The following is a 20,965-nucleotide window of genomic DNA, read 5'->3' as shown; positions in this document are numbered from 1 at the left end:
ACCTGTGAGATCATCACCTGAGCTGAAAACAAGACTCGGACGCTTACAAAACTGAGTCATCTGGGCATCCCCATTTGTCTGTTCTGAAAACCTTGGGTCAGCTGTCTGCTTACAGAAGATCTCCAAGAAACCTGTTTGAGGTCTCCCAGTTTGAATAGCCTTCTAATTCTGAATATACAAATATATATGCATATTTAATTACATACACACACACACACACACACACACACACACACACACATAGATACACATACACATGGTGAAATATGATGCCAAGGGTGAATCCCAGGAGTTTCACTGCTTTATTTAATTTAAACAGTACCTGATTGGGGCCTATTCCAATGACGTGTAAGAGCAGTTTTGCTCTGATGTCTGTTCCCACAGAAAAATCTCCAGTTGAAGATCATGAAGAAGCTTCTAGGAAGATGTTGAAGGAAGGCAGCCTTAAGCTGTTGGTGAAAAACTTGGGTATTAGTACAAGAGTTCTTTGCAATCTTTTGCCTTGTCTGTATGCAGTAGGGCAGTCTCGTCTGGGTGGTGAAGTTCGCAGATACATGGGTCTTCCAGCTACTAAGGTATAGTGGGTTATCCAGTGTGTTCCCAAGGGAAGTGACTGGGTAGCCATAACTACTTGTGTGTATTTGCACCAAGGGAGCTCACAGGTTTCTGAGAGTTTTTGCTAATCTTTTTTTTTTTTTAATTTTTTTTTCAAGTTTTATTTATTTTTGGGACAGAGAGAGACAGAGCATGAACGGGGGAGGGGCAGAGAGAGAGGGAGACACAGAATCGGAAACAGCCTCCAGGCTCTGAGCCATCAGCCCAGAGCCTGACGCGGGTCTCGAACTCACGGACCGCGAGATCGTGACCTGGCTGAAGTCGGACGCTTAACCAACTGCGCCACCCAGGCGCCCCAGAGTTTTTGCTAATCTTAATGGAAGGATGGAAGTGTTTCCCCCTCTTTAAATAGGTTATGTCTGAAATAATGAACTGTGTCTGGCAAAAATGTAATTTCTTTGGAAACTCAATTATTTCTATCTTGCTAAGGTTGAGAGCAAGTAAATGGAAGCCCTTTTATAGGATTTTTTTTTGTTCTCTCGACAAAGTAGGAGATCATTTACATATTGTATGAGAACTGAATTACAAGGGAAACTTAGGTTTTTTTTTAAGTGTTGGTGGAGCACATGGGAAAAGTACATGGGGCATCGAAGTTCCTGGGCCATGGCCCTCCACTATGCTACTGTTCTTTCCAGGAGAGAGCAAAAAGTATTGACTCTCCTGGTCTAGAGAGACATTGAAAAAGGCAGAGCAAAGATCCATGATGCTGAAGCAAGTAGCTTTGAAGAATTGACAACAGGATGGTATTTGGGTTAGGTACTCCAGGGAAGCAAGAAATAACAATTTTGTTGATGATCCTGAGATCATGAACAAATCAGTATCCTCATTCATTTGGTGTCTTTACTGGCATAACAGGGATATTACAAACACTAGTAGAGGGTGTAGGAGGACTTTCAGATAAAAGGCTTTAAACTGCAAGTTTGATCCTTTTTTTTTTTTTTTTCTGGCTTGAAGGGATATTGGGGAAGTTCAAGTAGTGGTTTGGTAGGCTCTACCTAAACTTTTATAGGTTCTGATCCAATTGTTATGCCTATGTCAATGGGATTTTTAGCACATGGAGTGTCAGGTACAGCAACAATATCCTTATCTAAGGTATGCCTTACATATCATGGAAGAGGCAAAGGTACATCCAGAGCAGATACAACTTGATTATACACAGACGTGTAGGATCTCAAGAAATTGTCCTTGTGGTGTGCCTTCAATATTACAATTCCACGTGCAGTCTCTCCCTATTAAATCTGCCTGGGTGGAATCCTAGAGAAGTGGAGGTTAATTTTTTCAGCTAAGGGGGTCTCAGGTTGTGGTAAGGGTAGGGAGACAAGGAAATATTTGGGTTATTTGAGGCTAATCACATGCATAGCATGTTACTCCAAGGAAGAGGATAAGCAGCAATGGCAGCATTTAACATCCAAATAGTAGCACCCTTATCTTCTAGGTATGATGAAGACGATCCTGTCTATTTGTATTTAAGTCTTGCATGCTTAAGCATGTAGCAAGATTGTGAAAGCTTCTTTTCCTTGGAACACCCTCACTTATCTGATTGGAGGGATGTTTCTTGGGTCTTGGTTTCCTTTCAGCACAAGGGACCATCTAATTCCCAGTGCTGAATCTGTTGACAATATCTACAAATGTCCTTCTCCATAGGTAGTTGGTTTAGGGAGTGGGCCACCTAACTGTGTCACCCGCATGGCCACCACTTCTCCTTGTCTTGTTTTTGTTGTAAAGCCCTTTCCAAATGTTCTCCCAGGTCACTGTCGTTCAGCTAAAGGGGTTCTTTTCCCTTTTAATTTATGTTATGAAGTTAGGTCTCCAATTTCAGGTGTAACTCCATTGGCAGAATGAGATGAAAGGGTTACTGTTACAACAGCACCTTTTTAAACTCATGAATGAGAATGAAAAATATTTCCTAAAAATACCTGAATTGGTATTTGGTATTTGGCTTTTTCATAACCATCACCACCCCTTTTTTGACCCTTTAGTTTATGGTAGAAAAGAGAGTCTTGTAGGTGTCTTTCTAGGTCTGTCCAATCAGCTTTTTCCGTTCAAGATTTATCATCTGAGAGCCCAACCAATATGTGTACTGGTTGATATATGTCCGTTAATCCTGGGTCATATATGCACCTGAAAGAATTCTAAATGCTTCTATGAATATTTGCTGGTCCTCTTTGGGTTAGAAACATCTTGAAGTATAAGCTCTTACAGAAGTTCAGTTTTAAGATATACACGGTGTGCTGTTGCCTTCACACCTTGCTATGGGAGGAACAGATCTTTAGAGGCCAGGGGCACTTTGGTGTTTTAGGTGAATTTGGAGGGCAAAGTGAGGGATCTATAGAAGGGGAGGGACAGGGAGCAGGTGCAGGAGAGAGACCAGATGCATAAGAGGAGAAGCAGATACAGGGACACCACTAGGGCATGAGGAGGGGAGGATTTATTAAAGAGGTTTTTCTACTTTATTCTTGTTTAGGTGTGTCAAATTGTTCATTAGTTTTGTCCAACAATCTTTCAGTGAGGACCATTTTTGATCAGAATTTCCTTTGGAGGTCTCAACATAGCAACCAAAAGGTATTGCCAATTAGGGTCCTTCCTTTTTCTAAGATGCTTCTCAAATGAATGATTTTGTTCAAATCAGCTAGTCCAGAGTTGGCCGTGGAGATCCAAATCATCATCGGTGAAGTCATGGGGAACAAGAATTAAGATTACAATGAGGAGTGCCTGGGTGGCTCAGTCGGTTAAGCGTCCAACTCTGGATTTGGGCTCAGATCATGATCTCACAGTAAGTGAGTTCGAGCACCACATCAGGCTCTGTGATGACAGCACAGAGCTTACTGGGGATTCTCTCTCTCTGCCCCGTTCCTCCCTGCCCCTCCCCCACTGACCATCTCTTTCAAAACTATATAATCATTTTTTTAAAAGATTGTAATGAAGTATATGTGAAAAGCAGTAATTTTTTTTTTCTGGCAGGGGAGAGGGTTTAGGTTTAGAGGATCCCAAAAGAGCTGGTGACATTTGTTAGAAATAGAACATTTGTGGACCTCATGCCTTGGGCCCCCAAGTGACAGTTGGCAACTGCCTGAACACAGACCCAACAATCTGTACTCCCCAGCCTGTGGGAAACCAGAGGGAATACTCTTAGGACACAACAATCAAGGTGGTGAGAGAACCTCAGCTGGCTTGATTGGTGACTTTCAGCACAGTTCATCCGGGTTGATACCAGTCTGGTGAGATCATCAAAGTCACGGTTCTGTGAGGCTGGCTCAAAGGGTCTAGACTCACAAGGGCCTGTTGTGGCTCTATGCTCAGATTCTTCTTATAACACACAACACTTTTACACAGCACAGCACAAAATAGTAACACAAAAGACAGCATGAGGGGACAAACAAGGGGCCAGATTCCACCAAGGAGACCAAACAAACGGGAACCAAGAATAAGACCCAGGCACCAGAATGAGTGTCAATAGCCTAGAAACTCACTCCAACAGAGCAAATTTCAGATGCAGTGTTCACTCACCATGGCATCAGGGACTCGACAAGCTGCAAACAGCAAGGCACAAGGGGCTTCTGTGGGCACCACACTTGCTTGAAGGTTGGGGTCTTGCAGCAACAGGCAGCTCAGACTGGGTCTCAGTGGGGCCTCTGTGATGAACTGCCCAATAAACAAAGGCCAACCAAATGAGCACAAGCAAAGAATATTTGTCAGAGCTTGCTAGAACAAGGGAGTCAGCCACCATTACTTGTGTTTTGGCAGAGATTCAACATCATGGAGGAGACTGGGAATCATTTGAGTGGGGCAAAGCGAAGGCTTTAGCTATGCGCTAATGGGAGGCTATTAGCATGGGGAGCCTATAGTGAGCTGTCAAGAAGCGAGGTATCCTATGTGAATCTTAGGGGTACATATTTGTCTTTTCTCTGGTTCGTTGGCCCTCTGTTGGAAATGGGGACCAAAATTCAGGAATGTCTCTGTTATAAATATGGCCATTTGGAGCCAATTGTTACAAGGTTATGGTGTACAGTCCCGAGCAAGTTGCTAGATACAGCAGCCAGATTTCCTACAAGTCTGACTTATATATAGTAGACCTGCTTCCTCAGCAGAAAACAAGATAATGGGTCGGTTCCTGAATTAGTTGTGGGTCAGAAACCTATTTTTACATATGGTCTGGCTATTGCCCAGTGGTGTATTCAACCTTTGGTGTGGATGTGGGGGAGGGGGTCAGAAACCAGGGAAATGCTAGGGAAGTTGTTGAGCACAGCTGAAGGCAGAGGATATAGATTTGAAGATCCAAGGACATCAAGTGCCTAGATGGGACCGGTCCTTCAGGATGAGAGTCACAAAATGTGGGAAAAAGGAAATTAGTCAAAGCTACATAAAGGAGCTGAACAAGAAGAAAGAGTGAGGGTAAAACAGATGAAATAGAAAAAAAAAAGTACCTACCTATTGTTGATCTATGTATCAGAATCTTCCAAATCACCAGAGACGTCTTCCTTGTGTACAAGGACAGGAATGGGGATGGGTTGTCCTTGGGTAAGGAAAGGGGACAGTCAGGGTGAGGTGAGAACTTGAGCTGGTGCTCCTGGGATTAGGTTGCTGACCCCAGACCTCAATTCTGTCCTCAGCACTGCAGTCCCCTCCCCCCTCCCCCTGCCCCTGCCCCTCCTGGGGCCATGATCCCTTCTTCTCTGTGATGGGGAAGTTTTCTAGGATCTTTGGGCCCTTCTCAGCTCTCAGACTCCATACCTGGGACCAGGGAGCAATGCCTATCACCCTGTTCCTCCAGGAAGCAGTCACTGTCCACATGACTTTTATGCGTGGCATTCCTTGCCTCCCAACTCCTTCCACTTCCTCCCTGTCTTCCTTCTTCTTCTTTCTCCTACTCATTTATTTCTCATTTCCCTTCTCCTTGTCACCTCCTACAGCCAGATTGTCCTGTAATAAGGGAATAGTGTAGAAACAATCATGGGTTTACTGTCACCTTCCCTAATCAATCAATCAGTTGATCAATTAACCAATCCAGCCAACACAAGAGCACCTGCCATGGGCCCGGGGTTGCTCTGGGCCCTGTCAGAGTGACCACTAACTCAGCATATCAAGTGACTTTCCTGTGCCTCAGGGATCTTAGGTACTTGAGACACACTTATTCTTCATAACAGCTCCTAAGTTTCCAAGCCCATTGTGGGGATAAACATGAGAGTAGAGGTAAAGTAACTTGTCCAATTTCCTACAGTCTAAATTTCCTATAGTCTGAAAATGGGATGATGGAATTTCTAAAGCAGGTGTGGCCATATAAACATCGGTGCCTGCCTGCATTTAGCCCAAAACTGAAAGGACTGGGGTGAAGCCCCAGGCAGGCCTGAAGGAAGGTGACAGGGTGGACCATGACCGTGGTGTTGGGAGCAAGTCCATCACTGTGTGGCTGGAGCAGCAGGTACTGGCAAGGGCAGAGACCCTGGCCCCACTTCAGGGAGCACCTGTCCTGGGCCTGGTCAGTCTCAGGAGACATCTCAGTGGGGCTGCAAGAGCCAGTGTGTGCATCCAGCCCAGCAGCCTTCACACAGGCTTCTAGAATTCCCCCAACCAGGGAGGGTCTCAGGGCACCTGCACACAGGCCTCTGTCACATGGAGGCAAGTGCAGGATTCATTCTGGTCCTAGTACTGGGATTTGGGTGAGGAGAGGAGGAGAGAAATGTGATCCAGGGGTTGCCTCCCACCTCAATTCTGCCAAAGGTCCCGGGACAACTTGCAGGAAGCTGAGAGTGAACATTCTCTGTGATGCCCACCCCAGAAGTGCCCTTTCACCCAGGGGTAAACCTGAGGGTGTCCCATGCAGGTGTTGCTCTGTGACCTGAAGGTGCAAAGGGAGAGGGTCCCAGCTCCCCAGCACCTGACTCACAAGGAAGCTCTTTGTGTCCAGTTCGAGTGTGTGTGACAGAGTGTGTCTCATGAAATGGCCTCAATATTAGGTCAATGCCAACAACGCAAACCAAAATCTCTCATGCTCTATTCCCAAGAGATTCTAATCAAACATAACCAAAGACTTTGATGCTTGGCAATGGCAAAGGTACCCTGAACTGGTCTTCTGGGAAAGATCATCTTAAATACCAAACAACAAAAAAAATGATTACACCACTGTTGTTCAATGACAGCAGTGAGACAACAGAAAGAAATAAAAGGCTTACACATTGGCGAGGAAGAAGTCAAACTTTCACTCTTCAGACAACATGATACGCTATGTGAAAATCCAAAAGACTCCACCAAATGAGAGACCTGGGAAGATGGCGGTGTAGGAGGATGCTGGGCACACCTCATCCTGCTGATCACTTAGATTCCACCCACATCTGCCTAAATAACCCAGAAAACCACCAGAAGACTAGCGGAATGGTCTCTTCGTAGACAAAAGGCCCACGGAAGAGGGTAGGAAGGGCAGAGAGGTGGTGCGTGCTACACAGACTGGTGGGAGGGAGCCGGGGTGGGGGAGGGGCAGCTCGCCTGGCAAGGCACAGCCCCCAGAGTCTGGTTTGCAAAGGTGGAGGGGCCAGACTCCATGAGTTCTGACAGCCAGCAGGACTGAACATCTGGAATGTTAAAGGTGAACAGCTCTGCTCTCGGAGAGTGGGGAGGGCAAGAGGACACCAGGAGGAAGAGTTGTTGAGCCCTGGAAGACAGAGCTCAGCTCAGCGGGGAAACAAAGGCACTGGAAAGTGCTATTTCCCTCTCCCATCCCCCCAGCCAAAATTCCAAAGGGAGCCAATTCCCGTCACCGAACTTGCTTGCACTGCGCAAATGCCCAAGGCTGTGCTTCTGAGGATCCATCCTTCTGACAGGCCTGCCTCCCTCCAGGTGCTGCAGGGCCCCTCCAGCAGGGGAAGACCAAGGGCAAAGTGACCTAAGCCTGCCCCTCCTACCCCTGTGCACCTTGCGGATCCACCCCAGCTAATATGCCCTTGGCCAGATCCCATCGAAGCAGCACCACAAGCCTGGCAGTATGCAAGTAGCCCAGACAAGTAGCCCACACTACTCCACAGTGAGTCCTGCCCCTGGGAGAGGGGAAACTAAGGTACACAACAGTCTGACTGTGGCCCCAGTGGTGGGCTGGGGGAAGACATCAGGTCTAACTGGGGCCCCACCCACCAACACAAGTTACTCCGGACAGCACAGGGGAAGTGCCTTGCAGTTTGCAGATATCTCAGGGACTACCCAAAATGATGAAACGGAAGAATTCTCCTCAAAAGAGACTCCAGGAAGTAGCGACAGCTAACAAAATGGATCAAAAATGATTTAAGCAATATAATGGAACAAGAATTTCGAATAATAGTCATAAAATTAATTGCTGGGCTTGAAGAAAGCATAGAGGACAGCAGAGAATCTATTGCTACAGAGATCAAAGGACTAAGAAATAGTAATGATGAAATAAAAATGCTATGAATGAGGTGCAAAATAAAATGGAGGCGGCCATTGCACGGACTGAAGAGGGAGAGGAGAGAATAGTGAATTAGAAGATAAAACTATGGAAAAAGAGGAAGCTGAGAAAAAGAGAGAGAAAAAAATCCAGGAGTACGAGGGGAGAATTAGAGAACTAAGGGATGCAATCAAACGGAACAATATCCGTATCATAGGAATTCCAGAAAAAGAAGAAAAGAGAGAAAGGGGTTGAAGGTGTACTCGAACAAATCATAGCTGAGAACTTCCCTGATCTGGAGAAGGAAAAAGGCATTGAAATCCAAGAAGCACAGAGAACTCCCTTCAGATGTAACTTGAATCGCTCTTCTGCACGACATATCATAGTGAAACTGGCAAAATACAAGGATAAAGAGAAATTTCTGAAAGCAGCTAGGGATAAACAGGCTCTAACTTACAAAGGTAGACACATAAGAATAGACCTATCTACTGAATACATAAGTAGACCTATCTACTGAAACTTGGCAGGCCAGAAAGGAGTGGCAGGAAATCTTCAATGTGATGAACAGAAAAAATATGCAGCCAAGAATCCTTTACCCAGCAAGTCTGTCATTCAGAATAGAAGGAGAGATAAAGGTCTTCCCAAACAAACAAAAACTGAAGGAATTCATCAGCGCTAAACCAGCTCTACAAGAGATCCTAAGGGGGATTCTGTGAGTGAAATGTTGCAAGGACCACAAAGTACCAGACACATCACTACAAGCATGAAACCTACAGACATCACAATGACTCTAAACCCATCTCTTTCAATAATAACACTGAATGTAAATGGACTAGATGCTCCAACCAAAAGACATAGGGTATCAGAATGGATAAAAAAATGAGACCCATATATTTTCTGTCTACAAGAGACTCATTTTAGACCTGAGGACACCTTCAGATTGAAAGTGAGGGGATGGAGAACTATCTATCATGCTACTGGAAGTCAAAAGAAAGCTGGAGTAGCCATACTTATATCAGACAAACTAGACTTCAAATTAAAGGTTGTAACAAGAGATGAAGAAGGGCATTATATAATAATTACAGGGTCTATCCATCAGGAAGAGCTAACAATTATAAGTGTCTATGTGCCGAATACGGGAGCCCCCAAATATAAACAACAATTAACCACAAACATAAGTAACTTTATTGATAAGAATGTGGTAATTGCAGGGGACTTTAATACTCCACTGACAGTAATGGATAGATCATCTAGACACAGGATCAATAAAGAAACAAGGGCTCTGAATGATACATTGGACCAGATGGACTTGACAGATTTATTTAGAACTCTTCATCCCAAAGCAACAGAATATACTTTATTCTCGAGTGCACATGGAACATTCCCCAAGATAGATCACATACTGGGTCACAAAACAGCCCTTCATAAGTATACAAGAATTGAGATCATACCATGCACACTTTCAGACCACAATGCTATGAAGCTTAAAATCCACCACAGGAAAAAGTCTGGAAAACCTCCAAAAGCATGGAGGTTAAAGAACACCCTAGTAAAGAATGAATGGGTCAACCAGGCAATTAGAGAAGAAATTTAAAAATATACGGAAACAAATGAAAATGAAAATACAACAATCCAAACGCTTTGGGATGCAGCAAAGGCAGTCCTGAGAGGAAAATACATTGCAATCCAGGCCTATCTCAAGAAACAAGAAAAATCCCAAATACAAAATCTAACAGCACACCTAAAGGAAATAGAAGCAGAACAGCAAAGGCAGCCTAAACCCAGCAGAAGAAGAGAAATAATAAAGATCAGAGCAGAAATAAACAATATAGAATCTAAAAAAAAAACTGTAGAGCAGATCAATGAAACCAAGACTTGGTTTTTTGAAAAAATAAACAAAATTGATAAACCTCTAGCCATGCTTCTCAAAAAGAAAAGGGAGATGACCCAAATAGATAAAATCATGTATGAAAATGGCAGTATTACAACCATTCCCTCAGAAATACAAGCAATCATCAGGGAATACTATGAAAAATTATATGCCCACAAACGGGACAACCTAAAAGAAATGGACAAACTCCTAAGCACCCACACACTTCAAAAACTCAAACAGGAAGAAATGGAAAACTTGAACAGACCCATAGCCAGTGAAGAAATTGAATCAGTTATCAAAAATCTCCCAACAAATAAGAGTCCAGGACCAGATGGCTTCCCTGGGGAATTCTACCAGACATTTAAAGCAGAGAAAATACCTATCCTTCTCAAGCTGTCCCAAAATATAGAAAGGGAAGGAAAGCTTCCAGACTCATTCTATGAAGCCAGCATCACTTTGATTCCCAAACCAGACAGAGACGCAGCAAAGAGAACTACAGGCCAATATCCCTGATGAATATGGATGCAAAAATTCTCAACAAGATACTAGCAAATCGAATTCAACAGCATATAAAAATAATTATTCACCATGATCAAGTGGGATTCATTCCTGGGATGCAGGGCTGGTTCAACATTCGCAAATCAATCAATGGATACATCACATTAATAAAAGAAAAGATATGAACCATATGATCCTGTCAATTGATGCAGAAAAAGTATTTGACACAATTCAGCATCTTTTCTTAATAAAAACCCTCGAGAAAGTCAGGACAGAAGGAACGTACTTAAACATCATAAAAGCCATTTATGAAAAGCCCACAGCTAATATCATCCTCAATGGGGAAAAACTGAGAGCTTTCCCCCTGAGATCAGGAACACCACAGGGATGTCCACTCTCACCACTGTTGTTTAACATAGTGTTGGAAGTGCTAGCATCAGCAATCAGACAACAAAAGGAAATCAAAGGCATCAAAATTGGCAAAGATGAAGTCAAGCTTTCACTTCTTGCAGATGACATGATACTATACACGGAAAACCCAATAGACTCCACCAAAAGTCTGCTAGAACTGATACATGAATTCAGCAAAGTCGCAGGATACAAAATCAATGTACAGAAATCAGTTGCATTCTTATACACTAATAATGAAGCAACAGAAAGACAAAGAAAGAAACTGATCTCATTCATAATTGCACCAAGAATCATAAAATATGTAGGAATAAACGTAACCAAAGATGTCAAAGATCTGTATGCTGAAAACTATAGAAAGCTTATGAAGGAAATTGAAGACGATACAAAGAATGGAAAAACATTCCATGCTCATGGATTGGAAGAATAAAATTGTTAAAATGTCAATACTACCCAAAGCAATCTACATATTCAATGCAATTCCAATCAAAATTGCACCAGCATTCTTCTCCAAGCTAGAACAAGCAATCCTAAAATTTGTATGGAACCACAAAAGACCCCGAATAGCCAAAGTAATATTGAAGAAGAAAACCAAAGCGGGAGGCATCACAATACCAGACTTTAGCCTCTACTACAAAGCTGTAATCATCAAGACAGCATGGTATTGGCACGAAAACAGACACATAGACGAATGGAATAGAATAGACTCCAGAACATACTTAAAGATCATAAAAAGCCATTTATGAAAAGCCCACAGCTAACATCATCCTCAATGGGGAAAAACTGAGAGCTTTTTCCCTGAGATCAGGAACACGACAGGGATGCCCACTCTCACCGCTGTTGTTTAACATAGTGTTGGAAGTGCTAGCATCAGCAATCAGACAACAAAAGGAAATCAAAGGCATCAAAATTGGCAAAGATGAAGTCAAGCTTTCGCTTTTTGCAGATGACATGATATTATACATGGAAAATCCGATAGACTCCACCAAAAGTCTGCTAGAACTGATACATGAATTCAGCAAAGTAGCAGGATACAAAATCAATGTACAGAAATCAGTTGCATTCTTATACACTAACAATGAAGCAACAGAAAGACAAATAAAGAAACTGATGCCATTCACAATTGCGCCAAGAGGCATAAAATACCTAGGAATAAATCTAACCAAAGATGTAAAAGATCTGTATGCTGAAAACTATAGAAAGCTTATGAAGGTAATTAAAGAAGATATAAAGAAATGGAAAGACATTCCATGCTCATGGATTGGAAGAATAAATATTGTCAAAATGTCAACACTACCCAAAGCTATCTACACATTCAATGCAATCCCAATCAAAATTGCACCAGCATTCTTCTCAAAGCTAGAACAAGCAATTCTAAAATTCATATGGAACCACAAAAGGCCCCGAAGAGCCAAAGTAATTTTGAAGAAGAAGACCAAAGCAGGGGGCATCACAATCCCAGACTTTAACCTCTACTACAAAGCTGTAATCATCAAGACAGCGTGGTATTGGCACAAAAACAGACACACAGACCAATGGAATAGAATAGAAACCCCAGAACTAGACCCACAAACGTATGGCCAACTCATCTTTAATAAAGCAGGAAAGAACATCCAATGGAAAAAAGACAGCCTCTTTAACAAATGGTGCTGGGAGAACTGGACAGCAACATGCAGAAGGTTGAAACTAGACCACTTTCTCACACCATTCAAAAAATAAACCAAATCAAAAGGATAAAGGACCTGAATGCGAGACAGGAAACCATCCAAACCCTAGAGGAGAAAGCAGGAAAAGACCTCTCTGACCTCAGCCGTAGCAATCTCTTACTCGACACATCCCCAAAGGCAAGGGAATTAAAAGCAAAAATGAATTACTGGGACCTTATGAAGATAAAAAGCTTCTGCACAGCAAAGGAAACAACCAACAAAACTAAAAGGCAACCAACGGAATAGGAAAAGATATTTGCAAATGACATATCGGACAAAGGGCTAGTATCCAAAATCTATAAAGAGCTCACCAAACTCCACACCCGAAAAACAAATAACCTAGTGAAGAAATGGGCAGAAAACATGAATAGACACTTCTCTAAAGAAGACATCCGGATGGCCAACAGGCACATGAAAAGATGCTCAACGTCGCTCCTCATCAGGGAAATACAAATCAAAACCACACTCAGATATCACCTCACACCAGTCAGAGTGGCCAAAATGAACAAATCAGGAGACTATAGATGCTGGCGAGGATGTGGAGAAACAGGAACTCTCTTGCACTGTTGGTGGGAATGCAAACTGGTGCAGCCGCTCTGGAAAACAGTGTGGAGAAAATTAAAAATAGACCTACCCTATGACCCAGCAATAGCACTGCTAGGAATTTACCCAAGGGATACAGGAGTACTGATGCATAGGGGCACTTGTACCCCAATGTTTATAGCAGCACTCTCAACAATAGCCAAATTGTGGAAAGAGCCTAAATGTCCATCAAGTGATGAATGGATAAAGAAATTGTGGTTTATATACACAATGGAGTACTACATGGCAATGAGAAAGAACGAAATATGGCCCTTTGTGGCAACGTGGATGGAACTGGAGAGTGTGATGCTAAGCAAAATAAGCCATACAGAGAAAGACAGATATCATATGTTTTCACTCTTATGTGGATCCTGAGAAACTTAACAGAAACCCATGGGGGAGGGGAAGAAAAAAAAAAAAGAGGTTAGAGTGGGAGACAGCCAAAGCATAAGAGACTCTTAAAAACTGAGAACAAACTGAGGGTTTGATATTCCATTGGAATGGATTGTAGGGTATTTCTATTCTCACCTTTCTGATGATCCTCCATACTGTTCTCCACGGTGGCTGCACCAGTTTGCATTCCCACCAACATTGCAAGAGGGTTACTTTTTCTCCACATCCTCACCAACAATTGTTGTTCAAGAAATTTTTAATCACAAGATGATTATTTAATTTGACTACAGGCCTTTAGTGATAGGTTATCTGAGATGTCAAGCTCCTGTGTACATGGAATTGGTGGATTTAAAATTCAATGACATGCCTCTTCATGTCTTTTGCAGATTTTGTAATCAGACCATTTGTTTTTCACCACTGCATTTAGAGAGTTTTTGTAGCTTCAGACACCTGGCCTTGGTTGAGTGTGTGGTTTGTAAATACTTCCTTTCAGGATGTATTTTGTTGTTTCATCTTCTTAAAATGGTCTTTCACAGAGCCTAGGTTGTTAATTTTAATAAATTTCAGTTCATCCCTTTCTTTTTATGGATCACACTTTTGGTGTCAAGTCTAAAATCTCTTTGCCAACCCTAGACCCCCGACTTTTCTCATAGACTTTTTTTTCCTAATGTTTTACATTCTACAAATAAGTGTGTGATCCATTTAGAGTTAATGATTGTATGGGGTGTGAGTTTTAGGCTTTTAGCATAGTTTAATTTTGCCCTGATGTCCACTTGCCCTACTTCCATTTGATGGAGACACCCTCTTTCATCCCATTAATTACTTGGGCATGTTTGCCAAAACTCAGTTCAGCATATTTGTTTGGGTTTCTATTCATTGCCATTGATCAACATGCCTATCCCTCTGCCAGTACCACACATAATTTACTAGCTATGTAATAACTGTTAAAATAGGAGAGATTTTATCCTTATGTTTCAAAATTGCTTTAGCTATTCTAATTCCATTGCCTTTCCATGGGGGTATTTATTTAAGGTGCATTTTTTTTTCCAAGAGAAGCTCTGAAACTTGCTATTTTCATTATCAGGTCATCATCAACCTCTTTCCATGTCAGTACCTGTAGATTTACCTCATTTATTTTAGGTTTATTTATTTATTTTTAGAGAGTGAGAATCAGGGCAGGGCAGAGAGGGAGAGAGAGAGCATCCCAAGCAGGCTCTGCACTGATAGTGCACAGGGCTCCCCACCAACCTGAGCTCATGACCTGAGCTAAGATCAAGAGTCAAATGCTTAACCAACTGAGCCAACAAGGGGCCCCTGGATCTATCTCAATTAAAAAGCAAAAATCAAAATAAAATAAAATACATCTAGTACATCATGGCATTGATGATGTACTAGAATTTATTTAAGCTGGTCCTTCTTAACAGCAATTATTTCCCCCCAATTTCCTCCTATATTAAGTAATACTGAAATCAGTATCATATTCTACATGTGTTTGCACAAATGTTCCCCAAACCTGTTTGTTGCCATTTGACTTTGTGCAAAGATCCATTTTGTTTAAACGTTGTGAGGTCAAGTTTATTGATCATTTGCCTAATGGCTTCTGGGCTTTGTGTTATGCTTTAGAAAGAACTTCCCCACTCCAAAATTGTAAATAACAATGATTCATCCATGTTCTCTTGGGGTACTTTCACGGTTTCAGTTTCCCAGTCCTTGTCCCGCTGAGCCCCCTCAGAACTGACCGAGTCTCCCTGGAGACCAGAACCGCCTGGGCTGCTCTGGGGAAGCCCACGCAGCGCACCCTGGCCGCCAGCCTCTCAGGGAAATGTTCCAAGAACCCCGTGCGCAGCAGTGTCGTGCCTTGCCGGCCAGCAGCTCTCAGGAAGAGGCCCCGGGACGCCCTGGACGCCTACTGCCCACCCCCAGGAAGACAGATGCCTTGCGAGGTGGGCTGAGAGGAAATTACCCTATTAGACTGCCAAGGTGCACCCTCTCCAGCACCTAGACTGTGTCGTCCCCTCGAAGGCTAATAACTGTTCTATGGCGCCATCTGGTGGCCACTTTTATATACTTTTCCACCGGCATTCAGGCGAAATCTGCAAGTGTGGTGTTTGGCCTCTGTGAGCCAGGCAAAACTCCAGGAGGCCTGTGGCACCTGCGGCAATCTTCCGGGTCCTACTGGGAGTCGGAGCATTGACGCCTATCCATTTGCTGGAAAATAAACAGGCAGCGTTTTGAGGAGTGACCGTCGCTGTCCTGCCAGGTGTGGACCACAACCTGAGGGTGCCCCTTCACACGCGGGAACCAACCAAAGTCGCTATGGTGTAACGGGAAAAAAGTGTTCGGCGCCCAGACACCTTCACACACGTGGCTCTGCCATCGGGTCTTTGTGCTATCCATTTTTTCCCACTCCCGTCCGAGGTGGGACTGGGTCATAATGGGAGGACAGGCTTGCACATCGCAGTGTCAGACGCCAGCCCGCGTGTGTCCCAGCTGTCAGCAGCGCCTCCTGAAATTGTTTTCCAAGGCCCCATTCAAAATGGTAGGCCGGCACGAGCCGTCTGTGAGGGACAGAACAGGGCTCTGGCTGGGCTCAATTCCTTCGTGGGGTCCGGTGATCGGAGGTGCCTCCAAGGTTTCCCGAGTTCCACTCCAGAGACACGGACCTGCTATTCCCGCACAGATGGCCCGGGAAGGTGTGTGTCCGGGCCTGGAATCGGCCCTGCGTGGGTATCGGTTGCTGGACTTTCCCATCAGCTTTTCCGAGTCCCGCTCTGGAAGTGGAGATCAGCTTGAGCCCCATGGGTTAAGTCTAGGTAGGGCCCTTCATTCCAGGTGCCTGTGTGGAACGCGGCCTTCGGAACGCCCCCACATATTCCAAGTCCCTTCTCCGGAGCTGTGGCCTGGACAGGACGGCCGATGCGAGGAGGCCTGCGAAAGTCTCTCCTGGGCCTCCCAGTCCTCCGTCATCTCACCCTGACGGACCGCGACAAGGCCAGGCCAGGCCCACAAGACCGGGGGATGCGCCCTCCTGCTTCGTGACCCAAATCCGTCCCGGTGCGGTCAGCAAAGGTGGTACTACGCCACCTGGCGGCCCCTTTTATATCGTTTTCTCCCAGAGCTCAACTTGAAAAGCGCTAGGACTAAGTGCGGAAGCAAAGCCCAGAGAGTGGCCACAAACAAGGACAGGATCCTTCCAGTGGCCTCCTGAGCCCATGGGGAGCGATCCCAGAGATCGGACCGAAATCCCGGGAGGGGTGGGGGGCCGGGGAGCAGCGTCCTTCCCGCCATCCTCCCAAGCGGCTGGCTAACGTGGCGCTTAAGGGTCGACCAGCAAAAGGAGGCGTGGGTGGTTCACAGACTGGATCGCGTCCTGCATGGGCTTCACTCATTGGAGGTGCAGCTCAGAAAATTTTCCAAGTCCCCATTTACAGTCAGGGACCAGCACGGGCCCCCTTGAGCCGTTGGAAGGGGGTCCCTAGCTAGGCTGCTGTCCCTCTTGGGGTCCAGTCTTCGGAGGCACCTTCTGGGGAATGTTTCCAAGTCTCACTCTGGGACACGGACCAGCCCCTGCAGGCGGGGTAGCTGAGGAGGACACCCCTTGCTGGGAAATACTAACTGGGAGGAGGCTGTGCACACGGAGGGGTCAGGAGGGAAAATAGTGTCTATGAAGATAAGTTATTGAAGGGGTTTACTGTAATAGAAAATGAAAATCCTGAGATTTTTAGGAATAATGATTGCTACTATTGATGTTACTATTATTCATCATTATCGTAATTATTACTGTTTTTTTTTTTTTTTCTGGATAATTGTAGTTGTTGTAAAAACACTGAAGTTTCTACTCTACCCAAGAAGAGTGTCTGGTTGACTTAAAATGATGAAGCATGGGTTTCAGTCCACAAAATTTTTAAATATTTAAATACAATTGGCATAACAATGTATATTAGTTATAGGTGTACAACGTAATTATTTGATATTTGTATATCTTGCAAAATGATCACCACGGTCCAGTTAATATCTGTCACCATACATAGTTAGAAAAATGTTTTCTTGTGATGAGAACTTTCAAGATCCAGACTCCTAGCTACTTTCAAATATGTAGTATGATATGATTAACTATAGTCACCATGCTGTGCATCCCCATGGCATTCATTTTATAACTGTTAACTTGTACCTTTTGACTCCCTTCACCCATTTGGCCCCCCTCAGGCCCTCCATTCCCTCCTCAAGTAACCACCATTCTGTTCTCCATATCTCTGAGCTTGTTTGTGTTTTTTTTCCCTAGATTCCACATATAGTAAGATCATATGTTTCTGTTTCTGTCCGACTTATTTCACTTAGCATAATGCCCTCAAGGTCCATCCATGTTGTTGCAAAGGCAAATTTTCATTCTTTATTGTGGCTGAGTAATATTCCATTTGTCCCACAGAATTTTCTAAATCCCCTCAGAAGCCCGGGAGCTTGCTTGCTCCAACCAGTGAGGCCCTACCCTGAGAGCTGCAAGACCCAGCCTGGAAGGCCAAACCAGAGCCTCCACAACTGGACCCAAGCAATCAGGACCTGATCAATATCTGACATTTTCCCCTCAATGTCCCTTTTCCTCAAAAAGCTTCCAAAATAGAAAATGGAAGAAAGCCAAGTTTTCTCCCCCTCACCAATTTTGTCTGACCTTGAGTCAGCCTGACCCTCCCATCAGGACGTGTCTTCCTTTTGTTTCCACCAGAAAGTTCTCCCACTCCTCCACCTGCCTTGGAGTCTCTGCAACTGCTGGTGGCTGATTCCCTCGCCATGTAGAGCAAGCTCTGAATACATGGTGCTTGTTCTCATTTGGAAGGTCTTCCTTTATCTCAGTAGTGGGGGAACCAAACAAAGCACTCAGAGAATCATACTGTTCCCCATGTTAACTCTTAAAAAATATATATGTATGTATTTATCATATAATTTTTTAATTGAGATATAATTCATATACCATAAAATTCACCCTTATAAGAATGAACAATTCAGTGATTTATACTCTATTCACAAAGTTATGTAAATGTCACCACTGCCTAATTCCAGAATATTTCATTGCCCTAAAAAAGACATTCCTTCCCATTAAATAGTTTCTTTCCATTCCACCCCCTCCCCAGACCCTGGCAACCACCAATCTGCTTTTTTATCTGGATCTATGGATTTATCTGCATCTCTGTATTCTGGATATTTCATGAAAATGAAACCATACAATATGTGGCCTTATGTCTGGCTTCTTACACTCAGTGTCATGTTTTTGAGACTCATCTATGCTTTATCATATATCAGTGATTCATTTCTTTGACCTAATATATTTACACTTGAAGCCATTGGGACATTTTTTTTTTCCTGCATGTTAACAAGTCCCTTAAAAAAAAAAAAAAAAGGTAGTAAAATGCCCATTACGTTACATTTAGATTTTTAATCATTTTAAGCTTAACTACAGTGGCATTAAGTGTCACCCTCCTCCCCAGACCCAACCTGCCCCACATACCTGGAGCCACTGGCATGCCCAGTGGACACCATTCCAGCCCAGTTGCCCCGACTCAGAATGCTCTACTGCACCCATCTACCTGAACTAGAACCTCATGGGTGGGCATCCCAAAGAGTATCCAAAAGGAATGCTATTAAAGGGGAGAGACAAAGAGAGGCTCTGGGGAGGTTGGCAGCTTCCCCACAGGACCATGGCCATGCACAGGCTGGCCAGAACAAGGAGACTATGCCTTGAGGCTGGCAGTCACCCAAAGAGCTTCAGGAGGTACAGTGACTATCACTAAAGGTGTGTTCACCTCTGATTCCAGTGCCCATGCAGATCCAAGGGTGCTTGAAGGGTCAATGGCAGAGATGCTGTTTGCAGCCTTTGGCAGGCCCCTATTGGTGAACTACAGTGCAAGCCTTCAGGATTTGGGAGTAAGGCCTGCCATCATCTACAGATAATTACACTCCTTTTGAGAAACAGCTCTTAGCCCACTACTGAGTCTTAGGAGAGACTGAACACTGAACTATGGCCACCAAATTACCATGAGCTGCCCATCACCTGAGCTGCCCATCATGAACTGGGTGCCATCTGACCCACCAAGCCACAACACTGGGCATGCACAGCAGCACTTCATCATCAAATGGATGATGTCATTGGGCCTGATCAGGCCCTGAAGACAAGTAAGTTACATGAAGAAGTGGCCCAAATGCCCATGGTTCCCACTCCTGCTACACTGCCTTCTCTCCCAGCCTGCACCTATGGCCTAACATGGGGAGTTTCCTATGACAGAGAAAGAGAAGATGTGGGCCTGGTTTACAGATGGGTCTGCTTGACCACCTGAAAATGGACCGCAAGAGCACGAAAGGTCCTGTCTGGGGCATCCCTGAAAGACAACGGTGAAAGGAAACCTTCGTGTGTGTGGAACTCCTAGCAGAGCACCTGGTTGTGCACTTTGCTCAGAAAGAGAAATGGCCAGATGTGCCATTACCAATTCATAGGCTTGGCTGGATGGTCAGGGACTTGGAAGGAACATGACTGAAAAATTGGTAACAAACTTGGGGAAAGAGGTGTGTGGACAGACCTTCCTGAATAAGCAAAAGAAGGAGAAGGAGAAGAAGGGGAAGGAGAAGAAATGTGTGTCCAATGTGAACGCTCACAAAAGGGTGACCTCAGCAGAGGAGGATTTCAATCATCAAGTGGATAGGATGATCCATTCTCTGGATACCAGTCAGCCTCTTTGCCCAGCCACCCCTGTCACTGACCAATGGACTCATGAACAAAGTGGCCATGGTGGCAGGGGTGAAGGTTACATATAGATTCAGCAAAATGGACTTCTACTCACCAAACTGACTTGGAGATGGTCATCACTGAGTGCCCAATCTGCCAGCAGCTGAGGCCAACACGGAATGCCAATATTGCACCACTATACAGGAGTAATGTCCAGCTACCTGGAGGCAGATTGATTCCACTGGACTCCTTCTACCGTAGAAGGGGTACTGTCTAGTCCTTACTGGAATAGACACTTACTCTGGATACAGATTGCCTTCCCTGCACACAATGCTCCTGCCAAAATTACCATCCGTGGAATTACAGAATGTCTTATCCACTATCATGTATTCTATACAGCATTGCTTCTGATTAAGAAACTCACTTTATAGGGGCGCCTGGGTGGCTCAGTCGGTTAAGCATCCGACTTCGGCTCAGGTCATGATCTCGCAGTCTGTGAGTTCGAGCCCCACGTCAGGCTCTGTGCTGACAGCTCAGAGCCTGAAGCCTGTTTCAGATTCTGCGTCTCCCTCTCTCTCTCTGACCCTCCCCTGTTCATGCTGTCTCTCCCTGTCTCAAAAATAAATAAACGTTAAAAAAAATTTTTTAATAAAAAAAAAGAAACTCACTTTACAAGCAAAAGAACTACAGCAATGAGTCCATGCTCATGGAATTCACTGCTCTTACCATGTTTCCCATCATCCTGAAACAACTAGCTTCACAGAATTTTTTTTTTCTTGATAGAGAGA

At 44.2% G+C, this 20,965-nt stretch overlaps 1 long non-coding RNA gene across 3 annotated transcripts in view; it reads right to left on the bottom strand.

Annotated features, from left to right (window-relative positions):
• Window positions 1-20,965, bottom strand: part of LOC116738398 — a 28,108-nt gene that overhangs the window by 2,565 nt on the left and 4,578 nt on the right. For 2 of the 3 annotated variants that reach the window (XR_004344289.1, XR_004344290.1), the window contains exons 2-4: window positions 5,044-5,128; window positions 4,123-4,257; window positions 323-449 (exon numbers count right to left, since the gene is read on the bottom strand). This is a non-coding gene — a long non-coding RNA (uncharacterized LOC116738398). Of the gene's footprint in view, window positions 1-322; window positions 450-4,122; window positions 4,258-5,043; window positions 5,129-5,346; window positions 5,826-20,965 lie in introns of those variants that run through there. The other variant, XR_004344291.1, reaches the window with a different exon arrangement.

The sequence above is a fragment of the Lynx canadensis genome, chromosome D3 (assembly GCF_007474595.2).
Source record: "Lynx canadensis isolate LIC74 chromosome D3, mLynCan4.pri.v2, whole genome shotgun sequence".
NCBI lineage: Eukaryota > Metazoa > Chordata > Mammalia > Carnivora > Felidae > Lynx > Lynx canadensis.
The sequence above is the reverse complement of the archived record's forward strand: the minus strand, read 5'-3'. Positions and strand labels throughout refer to the sequence as shown.